At 40.4% G+C, this 20,302-nt stretch overlaps 1 pseudogene; it reads right to left on the reverse strand.

The window, feature by feature from the left end:
- Positions 1–12,251: 12,251 nt before the first annotated feature.
- LOC148039210 (uncharacterized) lies at positions 12,252–14,408 on the reverse strand (annotated as a pseudogene).
- Between the last annotated feature and the right edge of the window lie 5,894 nt (positions 14,409–20,302).

Genomic DNA, 20,302 nt, shown 5'->3' on the forward strand with positions numbered 1-20,302 from the left:
GGCAATTTCACCCTTTTGGTCTAGGATAGACGATGTGGAAGCAATAGGAGAGATCATTGTCCTTCTGGTAATAACCTCATGCAGATACATATCTGTGGTTTCAAACCTGGATTTATAGAGCTCCATGAGCTCCCTCATACTTTGTGCATCTTCTCATTCCTACATAAGATCTGCATGGATTGCTTCTTATTCTCTGAGTCTCTCTTCTAGTTGGCAAATTTTAGACTGGGATTCACCAACTTGCTTCTCAAGATTTGCATTGATGGCCGGTAGAGAGTTAATTTCCTCTACAACCTTCTACTTCCCTACTTCACTCTCTTGAAAGTCTTGAATATACTTTGCTTCCTTTTGTCGTCTTTTGTGTTGCAAGGAGGTGAACATATCAAAGATGGTAGCTTCAATTTTCTCAATGTTATCCTTCTCACTAAGTGGCTGCATGGACTCTTTACCTTTTTCATTGACTTGGATCCTTGAGACTGATCCAAGTTCTACAATGATGTGTGGCTCAGGTTGGGATTCTGGCTAGGAAATGGGGATGTCTGGAAGTTGAACTTCCTCTTGTCAATCTCACTCCTGGCATTGGAATTCATCCAAGCACTATATCAAGAGGGATCATCTGTTCTTCTCATCCTTCTTTGAAGGGAAAAGAGCTCATGTCTCCTTTTTGTCTGAGTTTCAAGAGTGATTTTTGTAAGAGGATCCATTACTTCTTTTCCTTTCCACTGCTATGGACCATATCAGATTGAAGTGAAGTAGGTGGATCCTTCTTCTTCTCATTGTTGGATATGTGCTTCTTTGAAGGGAAAAGAGCTCATGCCTCCTTTTTGTCTGAGTTTTAGGAGTGATTTCTGTAAGAGGATCCATTACTTCTTTTCCTTTCCATTGCTATGGACCATATCAGATTGAAGTGAAGTAGGTGGATCCTTCTTCTTCTTCTCATTGTTGGATCTTTGAAGGGAAAAGAGCTCATGCCTCCTTTTTGTCTGGGTTTCAGGAGTGATTTCTGTAAGAGGATCCATTACTTGTTTTCCTTTCCACTACTGTGGACCATATCAGATTGAAGTGAAAGTGAAGTAGGTGGATATCAGATTGAAGTGAAGTAGGTGGATCCTTCTTCTTCTCATTGTTGGATCTGTACTGCAGCTCGATGGCGGTTGGTTTTCTCAACTGTATTCTTTTCTATCTCTTCTTCATCTTCTCCCACTGATTCAGAAGGTGGTGGAGTTGGTGATGAAGTGCGAGGCTTCTTCGTCACTTTGATTTTGCTCCTTTGTACTTGTGGTTGCTCCTCTTGAACACGCTTGCTGATACATTCCAAATCCTTTTGGAGGGGTGTTGGAGGTCACTCTTTAAGGTTAAGGACACAATAGGTGATGCGTGTGAGCATTTCACCCACATACAGGGCACATTGAATTTTCTATTGGTTCTTCCTAACAAAATTTTGGAGATCTTCAAAAAGGTAAGATGACCAATCATGTGGCTTCTTTGCATTTCACCCACATACAGGGCACATTGAATTTTTTGTTGGTTCTTCCTAACAAAATTTTGGAGATCTTCAAAAAGGTAAGATGACCAATCATGTGGCTTCTTTTTACCTGATTGACGTTGTTGAAGAGTGAAAGCTATTCTAGTATTGACACGATTATACCTGTCAGGTTTGGCAAATGTGAGATGTTGCATACACAATTGTATTGCCTTCTAGAAACTTAGTATCCCATAGCTATCCAAAGGTCCTGAGCTCACCCACTCCACCTTTAAATATCTCCTTTGCTACTTCCTTGTGAACACAGGTCACAACCTTAGCACTTACCATTGGAACATGTAAGGCATCTGGATTGTTCCCACACAGAGTGCTCCATGGAATGTCTCCTCATTATGTCCTATCAGCTTCACATGATTAAACTCATCCCATGTTGATATTAGCTGATAGGCCCTTTCGATGTCTATACCACATGGAGGTAATTGAAAGTATCCTTCCAAGCCTACTATGTGGAAGATGTCATAATATTCAGGTCTTCTTCCTAAGACCTATACTTCGGCAAGCATGAAGATAATTTTGTGACGCTGACCCTGATCATCCACAAAATATGATTGGAAGAGGTCTTTGTAGCATTGGTGCAATTCCTCCATACTGATAAACCTAGGACCTGACATCCTGATCTCCTCCTAAAGCATCTGAAATGGTGTTGAAGTCCTTGCTTGCCTTTCACTCCGTTGGATGGTTGATGTTGACATTCTTCAAAAAGAAAAGCAAAACTTGACAATTAGTTTCCTTGACTTCAAACATCTTTCAATTTTTTGAACCTATTTATTAGTGGTTAGAAGACACGTTAGTGCTACGTGAGCGTTTTCTCATAATCTAGGCTGTATTATGCAAAACCATTCACCGGTTTTCCCTGCATAATATTACTTGTAGTTGATCATCTCATGTAGAGCCGTTTACCGGTTTTCCCTACATGAGTATCACAACCTTTTTCTTTTGAAGTCATGATATTTTTCTCCTATTCACATCTATTCACTTGTGTCCTAACTATTTCCTATGTCATTTTCTTTATGCTCATCTTTCCACCTACCTTCTTTCATCGAATCTAGACGTGAAGATATAGTTGTTGTGTCAATTCAATAGCTCAAAATTGTATCAATCAGTCTGAGTTCACTGATTCTTGGTCGGTCTACATGATAGCTCTCTCTATGCACATGTGTGTACCACTCGTCTAGATTATTTATTACCAAAAAAATAAAATAAAAGATAAAAATGGAGGACAATGACAAGACTATTTACATAAATGTCGAGGAAAAACCCTCCTAATGAGGGAAAAAGTGCCCGATCATTTCTGAGGTTAAGTCCCATTTATTCTATATGTACACACACCTATGGGATCAGATATTACATAGTCCCCATTTTGTTGCGAATATTCTATGGGCATTAAAAGAAAAATTAAATCAAACAAAAAAATTACACCAAAACAATGCATGTATTAGGTTTGACATGGGTCCCTATTTAGAATGCCTCCCCCCCCACCTTGTCTAAGCCGTTGCTTGGCGACTGGTGAGTGCATGTATGTGCATGGGATTAAAACAATGTGGCTAATGCACGGCCATGTAATGTGGCCCTACAACATGAATTTACACAATGCAGTTCAAAATAGTATGTTGTGCAAGATGGGGGTCATGAGCTTGATTGGCTCATGGGCTTTCATTGGCAAGGCATTGATCAAGCAAAGATAAGAACTCAGTTAGGTCCCCATCTTCACTGGAGATGTCCATGGAGATATTAACATTTGGACGATCAATGAGAGTTTTTCGTACCCAAATCTGAGTTGGATTTTTGGTTGTTTGGGTATGAGGAGGCTAGATCGGCAAAATCAGAACCTCTTGTGGTAGGTTGTATGTAGCAGCTTTAGATACCCATACCTATTTCATCTTAGGCCGTATTGGTTGGACTCCGGGTATCCAAATCTATCGTGTAGGCAAAGCCTTAGGCTGAGAGTTTGAGGCTGATGGTTTGAGTTGTGGCACCTGAGGATGGGAGGCTTTTTTGGAAGAATCTGGAGTTCTTTTTGGAACCCAGATTACACTCCAGCCTGTCTATGCCTGAAGCAATGGCTTTGGGAACCAGATTTGGCGAGTAGTGGGTCTTTGGGTAGTTGATTGCCTAGCTTGAGTATGTTTTGGCAATCTTCTTATGTGTGTTGAAGTTGGAATTTGCTTAGGTGAACTCACTAAACCGTAATTGGTGGATTTGGGAATCCACACCTGCTTGGTGGGTTTTTTAGGAAGTTGGAGATGGGTGCATTTAGGTTTCCACACCTGTTGTAGAGGCTTGGTGGATGAAACAAAAGCATTATGAGTGGATTTTGGAATCCACACTTATTTTGGTGCTACCGACTTTGACTGCTTAGGTATCCAAATTTGCTTTGTAATCCTGTTCTGTGTCACCACTTGTGTGGGTGGAGACAAAATTAAATCGGATGAAGGCATGCAATGCAGAGTATCTGAGGTTACAACATCTATGGAATCAATTGTGGTCACATCAAGTACCCACACATAAGCCTTTTTTGGTGGAAGTGGCACCCTGGGTGTGACTAAAACTTGGTCTTTTGTGTTTTCAATCGGTTCATCTTGTAGTTCTTCCTCTTGAACCATCATCTTCAAATCTAGATTGGTGGTGAAGGGTAAGTAGGACCACTGTCCCTTAAGATCAAAGTAAACCCTATCTTTGGCCCAATCGAGATAGTCATTATTCTTTTGTTGCCACTATTTGCCAAGAATGACTGCTTCTACTGAGGATTATGATGGTACGATGTGAAACCTATGAATTTTCTGAATGCCATTGATAGACATTAGGATGTCAGCATATCCTCGTATTGGCACTCGTGATCCATTGAATCCGACAATAGTGACATGTGATGGTATTAACTGCACACCTTTCAAGTAGTTGAACATGTCTTCTGCCATAGAATATTGTGTTGCCCTGGAGTCAATTAAGGCATCCTGTGACTGTAGATTATTACCTAGCTGGACATGGATGTAGGGGTCTAGACCTCGTAAGCTTGAACGATCATCTTCCATACTAGGTCCATCGACTTTGATTGTAGATGTCACTTATACTTCAATAATCTCCATGGATGTAGTGTTCATGGAGTCTACATCAGCTTTTAACACTCTACCTCGGGGATGTCTTTTTTTGGCTTTTCACTCCCTTTGTGCCTCCTCAATGAGCTGCTGATGTTTATACACCCTATGCTTTGTGGCATGCATTTTCTTAAGTATATCAGTGGTTAGCGGTTTCACATAATGTTTTACACGACATCCAGTGATCCAATTTGGCATTTCTGTACCATCAAGATTTTCAAGTTTAATTGCCCCACTTGGGGAGATGGCTTTGATTCTAAACGGACCCATTCCACATTTACAAAGCTTTCCAATATTTTGTTTGAGTGTGTAGGCTAAAACGAGATCACCCACTTTGAATTTTTTTGTGGCAATGTGGGAGTCATGGAATCTCTTTTGCCTCTTTTTTTGGGCATAAATCCAAGCAATTGCCTTTACACGTGTGTCTTCTAGCTTTTCCAACTGCATTAGTCTTTTTGAGAAGACATGTTCGTTCTAGTTAAGCTCACGGGCTACTCTTAGAGTTGGTATTAAGAACCTGTCAAGAGGGAGTATCGCATCTAAGCCATAGACCATATTGAACGGTGTAGTTCCGATGGCTATTTTATAGGCCACTCTGTAGGCCCATAATGCAGAATGCAACTTTTGATCCCAATCGCATCTTGAAGGACTAACGATCTTAGTGAGCACCGTGCATAGAATCTTGTTTGTACTCTCCACTTGACCATTTTCTTGTGGGTGGTAGGGTTCTAATTTCCTATGGATGGCCATAAACTCATCCATTAAATTCTTGACAACCTCAGTCAGGAAATGAGTGCCTCTATCACTCATAATCTCTATCAGTAGACCAAATCATGTGAAGACATGTTCATACAAAAATTTGGCAATCATGCAAGCATCAGCCTTAGTCGTAGCTTGTGCTTCAGTCCACTTTGTGAGATAATCCATTGCCACAATAATGTACTGAGCATACGTGCGATGTGCAGGTGGCTTATAGGTCCAACAAAATCAATCCCCCACTTAGCAAAAGTACGTGCTCCCATCATAGGTCTCAATAGCATGTTATCTCTTGTGATTGGAGGCTTAGTCCTTTTGGAATTTATCACATGCCTTCACATAAGCCTTGGGATCCAAGCTAAGGGTAGGCCACCATATCCCAGTAGCTAGAACAGATTTTGCAATTTTTTCAGCTGAGAAATGACCTCCGGAGATGCCTTTATGTGCCTGCTCAAGTCTGGCAATATACTCATTCTCAGCAGCACATATCCTTAGGTTATTATCTAGACCACATTTGTGTAATTGACCTCCAATTAAGGCATAAGATTCAGCTTCAACTTCAATGTCTCTCTTATGTGCCTTTGGAATGTCTTCAAGAAGACCCTTTGTGGCCAGATAGTCTGCCATATATTTACCCTACATGGGCACAATGGCTATTCTATACAATGTAGAGTGAGCAACTGGTTTGTGGGCCATACATTGAACACAATTGGAGATGCATTGATGTATATCCCCAAAAAAAGATGACCAATAAACACCCATACATTTCAAATGTTTCTCAGTTTGTTGTTTTGAGAAATGCCAGCCACATAAGCTAACATGGGCTTCAGATAGATATGAGTCTTGCTCATATGCTCTATGCATAGTCTCAAGATTTTGTTGCTCCCTCTTTTGTAGAGCTTACTTACTATGAGTTGGAAGGTGGCAACTTGCTCTATTAGACGAGTTGTATCAAACAGACTCCTCTCTGGTTCAATTCTTCCAAAAGTTAGAAGAGGAATGAGTGTCTCGGACCATTAAGGGACTATTTCTATATTGAACAAGTATTCATTGGGTAACTCATCGTTGATGCCAGTAGGTGCCTCACCATTAGTCAATCGAGATATATGATCTGCCCGTTGGTGGGTCTTACCTTTCTTGACAACCATGATAAAATCAAACTCTAGTAAGAGGATAAACAACCTCACTATTCTACCTGTATTATATGGCTTATTAACCAAGTACAAAAGTGCTTGGTGATCCACAAAAAATGTGAATTTGTTTGCCAATAGGTAATGCCTGAATTTCTTCATGGTATATATCATCCCTAGTCCTTCTTGCTCTGTAGTTGTGTAACTCTTTTCAGCTGTGTGCTAGCATAGCATACTAGAAAGTCCATGTATCCATTGCTAGGTTATGCAAGAATGCATCCAATTGAAAATTTGCTAGCATCAATATGTACATGGAATATTTTATCCCAGTCTGGTTTCTTAAGGATTGGAGCTGTACTCAAAGCCTCTTTCAACTTTTGGAATGCTTTGTCACACTACTTAGTCCACTTGAAATCAATTATCAATGCGTAAAGAGGCTAGGCTATCACTGCATACATGTAGATGAACTGTCTATAGTAACCGTAGTGTCCCATGAAAGACTATACCTCTTTCACATTTCTCGGGATTGACAATTTTACTATCACCGCTATTTTGTCCATATCAGTGGAGATACCATTTTTGGACACAATATGCCCTAGGATCTTGCCTTGTCTGACCATAAAGACACATTTTTTTGGGTTCAAGCAAATCCTATATTGCCAACATTTTTCAAAGACCAGCCTAAGATGTGAGATATGCTCGTTTCAAATAATCGAATGCACACACAAGTCATCCATATAGATCTCAGAAACTTCTGGAGGTATTCGCTAAAAGCATGACTCATCAACCTTTGAAAGGTAGCAAGTGCATTAGTTAAATCAAATGACATAACTCTGTAGGCAAATATGCCCCATTCTGTAGCAAAATCAGTCCTATGTTGATCCTCAGGTTTGATTGCTGCCTGGTTGTAGCCTGAAAAGCCATCTAAGAAGCTGTAAGCTTCTTTTCTAGCAAAACTTTCTAGAACGTGGTCAGTAATCGGAAGAGGATAGTTATCTCATATCGTTTCAGCATTAACCTCTTTGAGATTCACACACACTCGCAGTTTACCATTCTTCTTGGGGATAACCACTATGGGTGACACCCAATATGTGTGTTCAATCTCATAGATAAATTCAGCTTCTTTGAGCTGATCTATCTCCTCTTTGATTCTCTAACCAAAGTTGTCATTATACGTGTAAGGACGTTGCCTTGTTGGCTTTGCATTAGGTCTCATAGGAATTGTATGCTAGCATACTTTTGGATCCACACCTTTTAGGTCTTGATATGACCATGCAAAGACATCCCTATATTCCTGTAGTGTTGCAATCAAATCTGCCTCTTTGTCCTGGGTGAGATCATCGATAATATAAGCTGGTTTTGGTTCCTCTCCAGAATAGACAAGATCTATCTTCTTTGCATTCTTGGGACCATCAAATGACTGATTAGGAGCCATTTTTTGTCAGACAGGCTATTGAATAACTATTTTCCTCTCTTCCACAGTATACCTCTTATAGTGTGAAGGTACATTGATGCCATGAGCATTATGTTCTTCATCAGTGGTGTCACACTCTGTACTCCACTCTCTTTGAATCAAACATTTCATTTCATTATGTTATTGTTTCAGTTCCAACCGTGATAGTTTTGGTTGTTTGGACTTTACGGACATTGCTTGCTCAGTCAATTTTTCATGTATCACTTTGATTGAGCAGGGTTTGCGGCGTTTCATCTGGGTGTGATCCGTTTTCTTTTTATACACTCTAGAGATTTCATCCTTGATGCAATCATCTGCATTTACATGCATCAAAAAGTGGATTTTATCGTCGAATTTTGGAGCTTCAATCTCCTATTTGACTCTTTTCTGTTAGTAACTTTCTCATTTGTGCTTATGGCTGGTTTTGATGGAAGTTTTTGAACTCAATCTTCTTCTCAATCTCATCAGCCGACGTTTCACTCTTCTCGTCATCCTTGAGACTGAGATCTATTGGTGCTGGAGTTCCAAAAATGATCTCCTCGTCTATCTCCGTGCTGATATCATCTCGGATTGAGATTGCTTGCATCCATAGAACGTGATAATGGCATTAGTCTGGAATCTCTCTAGAATCAATACACCTTGTTTTTGTGTGGCTTCCAATCTATCTCTTTGCATTATGGTTGGTTTGATCAGACTTTTTTCTAGATCCGATACATCACATAGGATCTCCTCATCTATGGAAGTGCTTGATTGGCTTTTGATTGACATATCATCAACCACACATTTCCATAGAATAGTTCCATCAATTCCTAATATACTTTCTAGGATGGAACATCCAGGTGTCTTAATCTCTTCAATTGGTCCCTTCGAATTCTTGTCTGTTTTAAGAATGTAGTTGACCATCATATCAGGCATGATGTCATATCCATTCTCATCACAGAACTTTGTAGGGGTTTCCTTAGATGTACACATATCTAAAGTTGCCAAGAGATGGATCCACTGTAGAGGCTCAAATTCCTCCTTAGAAAATGGATATGGTATGTAAGCCTTATCCTCTATTGGTCGATAAAATGCATAATTGTTTAGATGCAGGCTACCTTGGTCTGACGCACCACACATCCAAAGGGGTGCTTTGGCGTTCTTCCAAGATAGAATTATGACAGACTCTTGGGTGCCTGATTCAAAGTCTTCTACTGGTGTCCGAACAACATCCCGGTATGTCAGATCCTTGGTGTTTATCCGAGTGCTAACACCATCTTGCCATAGATAGATGTAGTCATATCCCTAGTCTTGAATCAATTTAAGCTGTCTCATGAATGGCCTTTTAAGGATTATGTCATAAGCTGATTTCTTTCCAAAATCTACTACAGCAAAGGTGTGCCACAATCAATGCAGTAGCCTTGAGGTAGGTTGTTTTTCAAGGGACAATCTCTTGCCTAGTGGCCTGCATGGCATTTAAAACAAGAGATTGGTTGCCTTGACTCTGACCCCCCGTGGTGGCTGCCTGTTTCTTTGGTTTACATTTTGTAATCCACCACCCGCAATGAACATGAAGGTCTTCTAATCCATAGAGAAATGATCAGAGTGTTTGGTCTCAGAACCTTTCATGCTTTGTGTTTGATGTGATGCTGATGGCCATGTTTCCATGGAGTACTCCTCACTATCAAGATCCTCCTCATAATATAGCATGGTTGGAACAATGGATAATTCATTTTCATCAGCCTGTTGTACATATCTTACCACCGCTTGTTGATTACTTGGTACAGGTGGCTAATATCGGTTGAACTTTCTCAGGTGCTGGCAAGGCTTGTGGATGACTAGCCTGGTATCTTTGGGGTGGAGGCAATTGATATTGCACGCCATGTAATTGGAAGTTTGGGTTCTGGTTTCTTGGGCGGTAATAGAATAGCTGTCTCATGTTTGGTATACCTATTGCAGTTTGCACACCATTTACTAATGCAAGGTGGAGGTGGATTGTTCTGTGTGGGGTATCCAAGGCATTGGTAAGTGGAATGATCACCACCACACATGCCACACCTCATTGGTTTGAGGACTCCCTATATTTGAGGTGCATTTTGCTGATTAGTATTAGATAATCCTAACCATTTTAGCAGATACTCAGCTAAGGCCTTAGTATCCATTTGGGATTGTTTTTCATTTGAGCTCAAGTCACTTTTTCCTACTATGCTAGTGGAATCGGACTTCTGGTCTGCTTCTTTGTCATCGTACAAGTCACAATTGTCCACTAAGTCTACAGCTTCTTTTGTGCAGCTCTCAATGTTTGTGAACCTCTTCAGGTACACATCCTTCTTTAGATGCTTGTTTCAGAGCCCCTCTAGGAAGAGGAAAACTAGCTCTCCTGTGTTGGTAGATCAGGTTCAGGACATCTAGTTATGTACTCTTTAAAACAATTGGCTGCGTCCTTGACTATTTCCCTTTTTTCCTGTTTGAAGCTATGGATCATGCCCACAATGTTGTGCTTGATCCCCACTCTTTGTGAATTCTTCAATGAACTCCTTTGTGAGCTCATCTATTTGATGGAATCGATTATGGTCCAAGGTGTTGAACCATGTCAAGGCTTTGCCTTCTAGCATCAGTTCAAACCCTTCATATTGGATCCAAAATATCGTTAACATGTTCAACTCATATCACTTGTGTGAATAGAGCCACATGGTTATATGGGTCTCCACATTTCCTCTGAATTTTTTACCCACCCATTTTTGCACTTGGGAAGGTCTAAACACCCTAGGGTTATATGGCATCTGGTATGGCATGTAGGGTGGCATAAATCCTCTTGCATATTGTGGGTATCCTTGTTGTCCAAAATATTATGGTTGGTATGGTCCTTGGTTGACCTAATAACTACCTTGTGGGTTCTGAGTTCTTGGGTGCATTGGTATGTTCATTGGCACCTGGTTCCACATTTCACGACCTGTGGTTTGATGCCCTAATCCAGTGGTTGTTAGTTGTGGCTATCTGCCAATTTTCACACCACCAATTGGTCTCGTCTGAGATTTTATGGCTAGTGATGCTGCTAGATAAGCAGCTCCACTAGTCAAAAGTCCAGTGACATTAAATCCACTTGATCCCATTGCTCTCAGCCTCTCATCTGGTATTCCGAAAGTTTTTCTGGATGCGATGGCATCTTGGGATGTACTCTTAGATTTAAACTTCTGGGGCAATGAATTCTCTACTGGGAATCCATTGTAGGTATACTTTTGTGCCTCAGTTTCAATTATAGCCTCAAAGTTTTGTTTAAAACGATCTTGAAATGTCACATTTGGAATGGACATTTTATCCATGTATACATAAAAAACTTTGGTCTCCATTAAGGTGCTCCCATCTGGATAGAGTGCTTGATAGAATACCCTGACTTGGGAATCTTGGTCATCCATGTAATAAAGGCCGACATATGTGTTATCAGTCAATGCCCGTTTAACGGTCAAAGTGTTCACAAATTTGGCATTATGACTGATTGGGGATGGGGGTTCCATAGCCCGGTGTATGTCAAGTTTCTCCTTGTAGACTCTGGGCTACTTGGAAGACAAGTTCCCACCAAGTTTATCCACCTCATCCGACTTGAGTATGGCTAAATACATAGTCCCATCTCGGCCTATGTACCGATCCCCCTGATAATTGACTTGCGGTTTAGGCTAGAAATCGATCAAGGTGTCCTCAACCTTAACACATAAATGGTCTAAAGGATCCCCGCATATTTTAGCTCCATGTACGTTTACATACAAGTATGTCAGCATCATTTTAAAATTCCGGGATCCTTGCCTTGATGATTCAGCTGTAGGGTTGAATTCTACAGCGTCATCCGCAAAGGGGTTTGTGCTTTGGGATGCCATTTCTGAAGTTGTGTTCGACTTATTTTCTAGAGTTTCACATACAGTTTCTAGTCCACTGAAGAGATGAACACTTTCTTCAGTCGATACCCTACTTTGTGATTCCTTTTCTGACTTATTACCAGACTTTAAAATTAAACGTGAACGTAAAAACATGTATTCAATAGTAGCGTTCAGATTCTTACTTGTTTCGAAGATCACTTGATTGTCCAAATCCACCGAATGGAAGTTGGTGCTGCTCTGGAATGCTTGCAAACTCACTATACGTGGTGAAAAAGATTTTCAATGTGATGTCACTGGTGCACAATGACAATGCATACTCTAATGCCCCCTTACTACACTTATAGATCTCCCAAGTGGCTTTTTGCTGTAGATTTTTGCTTTTGCTTTTTGTTTTTAAATTGTTTTATCTTTTTGGATTGCCCTACAATAATATGTACAAGAAGTCCAAAGTGATCCAAAAATCAGATTGTGGCATCTGATAGCTCAAAATGAGCATATCATCGAGACGATCTAGACACACTTTACAACTTAGGGTTTTGACATCCGAGGCTCCCGAAGCCTTCAAAACAGTGAAAATCGGAGTGGAAAGGTGGTAAAAAGTGAATTCCAAAAGGGAGGAAAAGCTACCACTTGGATTTTCCACTTAATCCCACATAGAGGATTTCACCCTTGGGCTTGAGCTTACTTATACAACTATGGGTTTATTATATATCAAAAGACCAAGACCAAGGCCTAGGCCTAGGCTTGGGCTTGGGTAATTCAACCAAGGTAAACTTTTACAAGGCCGTCCTGCTCCGGTCCCAGTCGAGTTTTTTTTTTCTTTTCCCACAGAAAGATCCTTTCATTAGTTAAAAAACAACCGCCCGCAGGGCTACAAAACATCCATCCAGATCATATACATGAGGCTGGGGGAGACTCTCCCTCGCACAAGTAATGAGTACAACCAGCTCTAGAGGAGCTAACTTAGAGAATGGATGGGAAAAGAGCCATACAAGTGGACAGTAGTGCCAAGTCACCCCCCAGGTTGGGTGGAGTAAAAGACCCCTGTCTGCCCGATCCGGTGAAAGGCCTGGTGACATCTCTCGGCCATCATGGAAGATCCATGGATGCACTCAAACTACCCTCATAAAGTGTGAATAAGCTCTAGCCAAAAGTCTCAAATGGTCTCAACAAGGGGCTGGAGACGCCCCTTAAAAACCCTGTGGCAAATAGGCCCACCAGACAAACCAGAGGGTAAGGTTGCTCACCAACTCCCATCTTGGATCTCTATGCTGTAGCTCTTGGACTGCCCTGAAGTTGGAGCTAGGCAAAGCCGAGGGTTACCAATACACAAGCTGATGGCCTAGCTCCCAGGATCGGTCTCGTATAGCTTAGTGCAGGCCTAGAAGAGGTGGACCATGCCACTACGCCCCAAGTGTAAGCTCCCCCTGGAGACAGGGGGGCTAGAAATCTAAGAATCCTCAACCAAACCTGTGGTGCATGAGGAAAATCCTAGAGGCAATGTCGTTGAGTCTCCAAGTGGTGTCCACAGCATGGGCAGGCTAATGAATGTCCGCTAAAGATAAGCCAGATGCCCACTGCTATCGCTCTGTGTCCGACTAGCCATTGGAAAGTAGAGATCCTACAATCCTGGCGGCTCGTCCAAATCCTAGACCAAAAGTCTAACAAGAAAGCCTAGCTGAGGCCCTGGCATCTCCAATGCTCTGCCGCCGCCGCTGTCGGGATGGCTCCCCTCCTCCCTGTCAAAATATGTCGACCCAAGCGTACTGTGTACTGGAAGAAAGATATGCCAAGTGCTCCTGGGGGGACAAAAGGATCTCGCCAGAGCCACTCTCCTGGATCCCATTGTAGCTGTGCTAATGGCTGGGCTCCAAAAGCCCAAAGCCGCCACTCCTCTTAGGATCTGGGTCTATCAGCCATCGAAACTCCGTGGCCAGCACCACTCTGACTTGCTAGAAAGCATAGTCTTCTATCAGAGGAGACTCCTCACTCTTTGCAGCCTCCCCTCCTCATGGACCTCAAAGAAGAGGCAGTTGCCCCTATTGAACAAGCTTGTATTGCAATCAAGACCTCTAAGCGGGTGAAGGCTCCCATCAAAGCCGGCGCCTCTAGCTCAAAGGATGCCTGCCAGCCCTCTACCAGCAACCCACTGCCAGGGCCTCCTGTATCTCTGTGCACATTGTCAGATTCCCTCAAAGCAAGCCCAAAGCAAGCCCAAGAAGCCTGCAAAGCTCCTGCCAGTCACCAAAAGTGCGGGCTAGGCCAGCAGCCAAAGGCCCCCACTCAAGATGGGAGCAAGTGCCAAGCATATGCCCTAGAGTTGAGCGCACCAATGGGTTCCAAATCAAGGGCTGCCGAGCCCTCTCCTCCACACACTCAGGTGGCCTTTGAACTAGGTCAGGTCGTAGCAACTCCCACGCTCGGAGTATGCTCAAGGCAAACCGGTCCTCCCAGCCTCTACTCGAGCCAATCCGTTGCATCTTTGTGAAGATCCACTTGATCTCCAGTTTCCTCCTGTATCCATCGTAAAAGCAGGAGCTTCTAGGGCTCAACCCTTAGAAGAAGGCCCCTCACAATAAGTTTTCCAAGTAGGGCCTGACTCTGGTCAAAGGGGTCAACCAAGTTATAAGAAGCAGTCCCACTAAAAGAAAATTTCTTAAATCTTAAGCTGAACCTTGGGAATGAGATGGGAGAAATCCACAACACGATGAGATTGGAAAATGACAACCAATAATTGAAAAAAGAATCAGATACACCAATGTGTATAGAAGTCAAACCAATTCCCATAAATAAGGTTGGTGAATACTGCAAGGGAGAAGATGGTAACACTCTTCTACCTGTTGAATAGTTTAATTAAAAACCATGGCCATATTAGATAGTGGAGCATGTGTATCCATAGCAACCAAGTAGATATGGAGCAAGTGGGGAAGAATTGCTTTGAGAAAGACAAGAATGAAGTTACAGCTGGCAAATAGTTACATTGAAGAACCACCAAGACTGCTGGAACATGTAGTTGTCACTTCATGTGGTATTGAATATAAGCATACTTTTATTGTGGTAGATTTTGGCAAGAAATATACCTATGATATAATCCTTGGTAGACCCTTTATGTGACAACTTAATTTGATCCAAGATTGGGGCTATGATTATATTTTCCTACGGCAAGAGGAAGTAACCACACGGATAAACACAAAGACTCTCTTATAGTAGGGATGTAGCTAAAAGTTTGGTATAAGATTTTGAGTTGGGAACTCAAGAGACATCAAACATTTCGTCTTGGAACACTAGTAAAGCATCTTTGTGGATGTAGAGAGCATCTAACCAAGGAATTCTACATCCAAATAATTGTGTTTGTTAACTAGTCAATAGAGGATGAAGCTTACATGCCTGATCCCTTTACAAAAGATGAGTTTGAACCTCTTGAATGGATCCACAATTTGGCTACATTAGATGTAAACACTTCGGAGAAAATATACAGAAAGTTTTGTGATGAGAATGGTTATGACATCATGCCAATCATGATGATTAACTACATTCCAAAAACAATTGAGACACCAAAAAAAGAAATTGAAGAGATAAGGATGCTGGATTGTTCGATCCTAGACAAAATAACAAGCAATGAACTCCCTATTTTGTGGACGCATGCTACAGATAAAATCTCTATACGAGATGATGCTAGCACGGTAATAGACGAGGAGATCATTTGTGATGCACCAAACCTAGGAAGATGCCTTCAAAAAGCAACCAAGACACCAGCTAAGAATATTGAGGAAGCAAGAACCCTACCTAGTATATTCTATTCTAGATAGAATCCAAACCAATGAATTTCCCATTCTATAGATGTGTGTTAGAAATGAAATATCTATATGAGATGATGTAAGCATAGAAACAGATGAAGAAATCATTTGTACGAACACCAATGCCTACAAATCTAATCATAGGTGATGATGAGAAAAGTGAAACATTAGTAGATAAGGCTGAGAAGAAAATTGAGTTTGTGAAGAAGTGCTTACTCACACGAGATGGTTAGGAGAAATTTTTTGGTTTTTCAAATCAAAAGATTCCCCTTAAACCATGTTTTAAGCACAAAAATGAGTGTAAGGAGCAAAGAAAGATTAAACAAGAGACTAAAGCTCAAGACTTTGAAGGAAAACCTCACTTCTTTTTTATGTATGTCAAAGCAGAAGATTGCATCAAAGACAAGATCTCTGGGATCTTTAAACCAAACAAGGAATACTCCCAAACTAAACGCCAAAAGACACAATTCATTGAAGCCATACAAAACAAAATAAGTGAAAAATTGGCCACATAATAGCTTGATAGTCCCAAACTATCACATTTAGAGCGTAACCAAAATTATAAAGAGTTAAAGAAGATGCCTCAACATGAGTGGAGCACAAAATGTGAAACAAGTGAGGAAGAGTAATATGCAAACAAGATTAGTGTACCTTCTCTTTACAAGAGGTGCATAGTTGAAGAAAAAAACTACTCTTCAATAACCAATCCGATAGCAAATGGTTCTAAACCAATCATTTTGGTGCAAAAAATGTGAAAAAGTTTGATTTATCAAATCTTGGAGAGGATCCCAAGCTAGCTTACATTGTCGATGATTTGTCAACCAAAGAAAAAGCTGAGTTGATTGATACATTGAGAGAATATAGGGATGTCTTTGCCTGGTCATACAAAGATTTGAAAGGAGTAGATCTGAAAGTATGCCAGTATACCATTCCTATGAGGGTAGATCCAAAGCCTAAATGCCAACGTCCATACACTTATAATGATAACTTTGGACGACAAATCAAGGAGGAGATAGACAAGCTCAAGGAAGTTGAGTTTATCTATGAGATTGAACATACTGATTGGGTGTCATTCATAGTGGTAGTCCCCAAGAAGAATGGAAAACTATGAGTTTGTATTAATCTTCAAATGGTAAACACTGAAACCATACAAGATAACTATCCTCTTTCAATCACGGACCATGTGTTGGAATGTGTTGCTAGCAAAGAAGTCTACAACTTCTTGGATGGATTCTTGAGCTATAGCCAAGTATCTATCAAACTAGAGGACCAACACAAGATAGCTTTTGCTATAGAATGAGGCATATTTACCTATTGAGTTATGTCATTTGGATTAACCAATGCACCAGAGACATTCCAACGCTTAATGAGCCATGCATTCAATGAATATCTTAGGAAGTTTATTGAGATATACATGGATGATCCATGCATGTATTCAAGAATCTAAAATGGGTGTATCTCTCATTTAAAGCTTGTCTTTGAAAAATGTCGATTGTATAGAATTGAAGCAAACCTCATACCTAATTGAAGCCCATGTTGGCTTATATAGATGGCACTTCTCAAGATCCCAAACTGAGCAATGCTTCCAGTGGATAGGTGTTTATTGGTCAACAATGCAAAGAGACACACCTCAATTCATCTCCAATTGTGCACAATGCCAAGCTAAGAAACCTATTGCTCATTCTACACTATTGATCCCACATGGGATAAATACATGGTTGATTATCTATCCATGCATATCTTTCCTAAAGACATACCTAAATCAAGTAAAAAGATCATAGAAGTTGAGGCACAATCATATGCCCCTATAGGTGGTCAGCTTTGTAAATGTGGACCAAATAATAGTCTTCGATTATGTGCTACAAAAAATGAATATATCTCTATTCTAGAACAAGCATATAAAGGCATTACAAGAGGCCATTTATTAACTAAAACTATAGCTAAATCTATACTAATGGCAAAGATATGGCGGACAACCTTAAAACTAGATGTCGAGGCTTACATCAAGTCATATGCTGAGGCTTACGTCAACCTTAAAACTAGATGCCGAGGCTTACGTCAAGTCATATGATGAATATCAAAGGACAAAGCCTCCAATCACAAGAGATAACATGCTAATCCGACCAATGATGGGAGCATGTGCATTTGCTAAATGGGACATAGACTTTGTTGGACTAATAAATCCCCCTATGCATCACACACATGCCTAATACATTATAGTGGCAATAGATTATCTCACAAAATAGATAGAATCACAAGCCATGACAAAGGCTGATGCTAGAACAATTGCTAAGTCTTTTTATGAAAATGTGTGATAGGGGAACGCACTTTCTAAATGAAGTCATTGATGGATGAGTTCATGGTCATCCATAGAAAGTTTGCCCTTGACCACCCACAAACTAACGATCAAGTAGAGAGCACAAAAAAGATTCTATGTATAGTGCTTACAAAGATTATTAGCTCATCAAGGTCTAATTGGGACCAAAAGTTGCATTTTGCATCATGGGCATATCTGTTGCCCGTAAAACTGCCAGAGATGTCACTCTTTTCAATATGGTGTATGGTCTGGATGAAATTCTCCCATTGAAAATTTTAATTCCAACTCTATGGATTACATATGAACTAGAATGGAATGGACATGTATTCTCTAAGAGACTCACATAGTTGGAAAAGTTGGGAGATACTAGAGTGAAGGCTATTACTGGGATTTATGCCCAAAAGAAATGGCAAAAATGATTTCATGATACTCACATTGCCACAAAAAATTTAAAAGTGGATGATCTCATTTTTACCTACACACTCAAACAACATGTTGGAAAGTTATGTAAACATGGCATGGATCCGTTTGCTATTAAGTCCATCTTCTCAAATGGAGCAATCAAATTAAAAAATATGGACGGTATTGAAATGCCAAATTGGATTAGTGGATGTCGTGTAAAGCATTACTTGAAACAACTAACCATTGAGATGCTTAAAAAGATTCATGCAACTAAGAATAGGGTATATTATAATCAAAAAAATATTGAAGATGCTCAATGGGAGTCTAAAGCAAAGAAACACCCACAAGGCGGGTGCTGAAAACAGAGTCAAATCTTTCATGAAACCATACAAAGGACCTAGAGAAAGCACAGGTGACCAAAATTAGATGAACAAGTTGAGCCTGGTATGAAAGATGACCTATCAAGTATAGAAGGATTAGATCCTTACATCCTCATCTAACTAGGAACCAACTACAAATCACGATATGCCTTAATTGACTCAAGTGCCCATAACAACTCAATGGTAGACAAAATGTTCAAATGCCTAGATGGAGTTCAATTGATCCCATCTAATGTCACACTTATCGGATTTTTAGGAGCAAAAGTCAAACTAATGGGGTATGTAAATATCCCATTGTCCATCAATGGCATTAAGGATATCCAGAGGTTTCATATCACACCATTGCATTCCTTAGTAGAAGATGTTATACTTAGCAAGTAGTGGTAGAGAAAAAGCAATGCTTATTTGGATTGAGAGAATGATTGTGTGTACTTTACTATTAAAGGACAACAATCTTATACTCCCAAAGTTGAATATCTGATGATGGATCAAGACCATGAGAATCTAGATGAACAAGAAACTAACTCAAAACCTACTAGATTGTTATCATCATCATCTATAGACCAACATGAACAAGTGGTTCTTTATGATAAGGATTTGCTTCCTACTATACAAGTGGATAAATAGAAAATGGCTACTTATCAAGTTTAGCTACCATAGAAGCAACGATCAGAACAACCCAAACAAATGCGGATTCCTAAATTTGCAAATCAGTGTTCACCCAAGTAGCCACTAACATCTCACGGTAAACAAGCCAAGGCATCATCTTCATCTACCAAAAGAAGATTACCACCACATAAGCAAGTTAGGCAATATTATACCCAAACACCCACCACAATACAAATTTAGGTCCCAAAGAAGTTTCTACATGCACAACCAAGACAAAAAGAAATTTGGATTCCAAAATGAATTCCAAATTATCAACCATAGGTTTTCCAACAGGTTCGACAAATCCACCCACCAGCCAACAAGACCAAGCACTGTACTTTTCCCACCAAAATAGTTTGGACACCTAAATAAAAATAGTTCTTAACATCAGTAAAGCAAGTATGGGTATCCAAATCTACCATGTCCAACATTTCAAGAGAGGCTAGATCCATGCCAATCCAGCCTACTTCTATTCAAGCCAACATAAGACCAAAACAAGTGTGGGTAAGAAACCTCCAAGTACAAGGTCAAATGACAAGCTAATAGGTAACATTGATGGTGCAAATGAAGATAACCATATGACCATTTTGGCAAAACAATCAAAACTCCACTAGTTCTTGTTTTATACTTGATCTAATCCTCCATATCAAATGTCCATGAGCATATCATGCTCATGACCCCCATCTTGCATAGCATATTATTTTTCATGCATTGTTAAAAAATCATGCTATAGAACCACATTATATAGCCATGCATAGACACATTGTTTGATTTCATATACATGCACGCAACCACTCGTTACCAAGGGACGGCTTTGATGAGGTGAGAGGGAGGTATTCTAAATGTGGACCCACAAGTGAAATCTATTATAGGCATTGTTTTGGTGTAAAATATTTCTCTTGCTTTAATTTCTATTTTAATGCCCATAGAATA

This window comes from Lygodium microphyllum, chromosome 3 (assembly GCF_053477565.2).
Source record: "Lygodium microphyllum isolate KBCC chromosome 3, Lygodium_microphyllum_v1.1.10, whole genome shotgun sequence".
In the NCBI taxonomy this organism is placed as follows: Eukaryota; Viridiplantae; Streptophyta; class Polypodiopsida; order Schizaeales; family Lygodiaceae; genus Lygodium; species Lygodium microphyllum.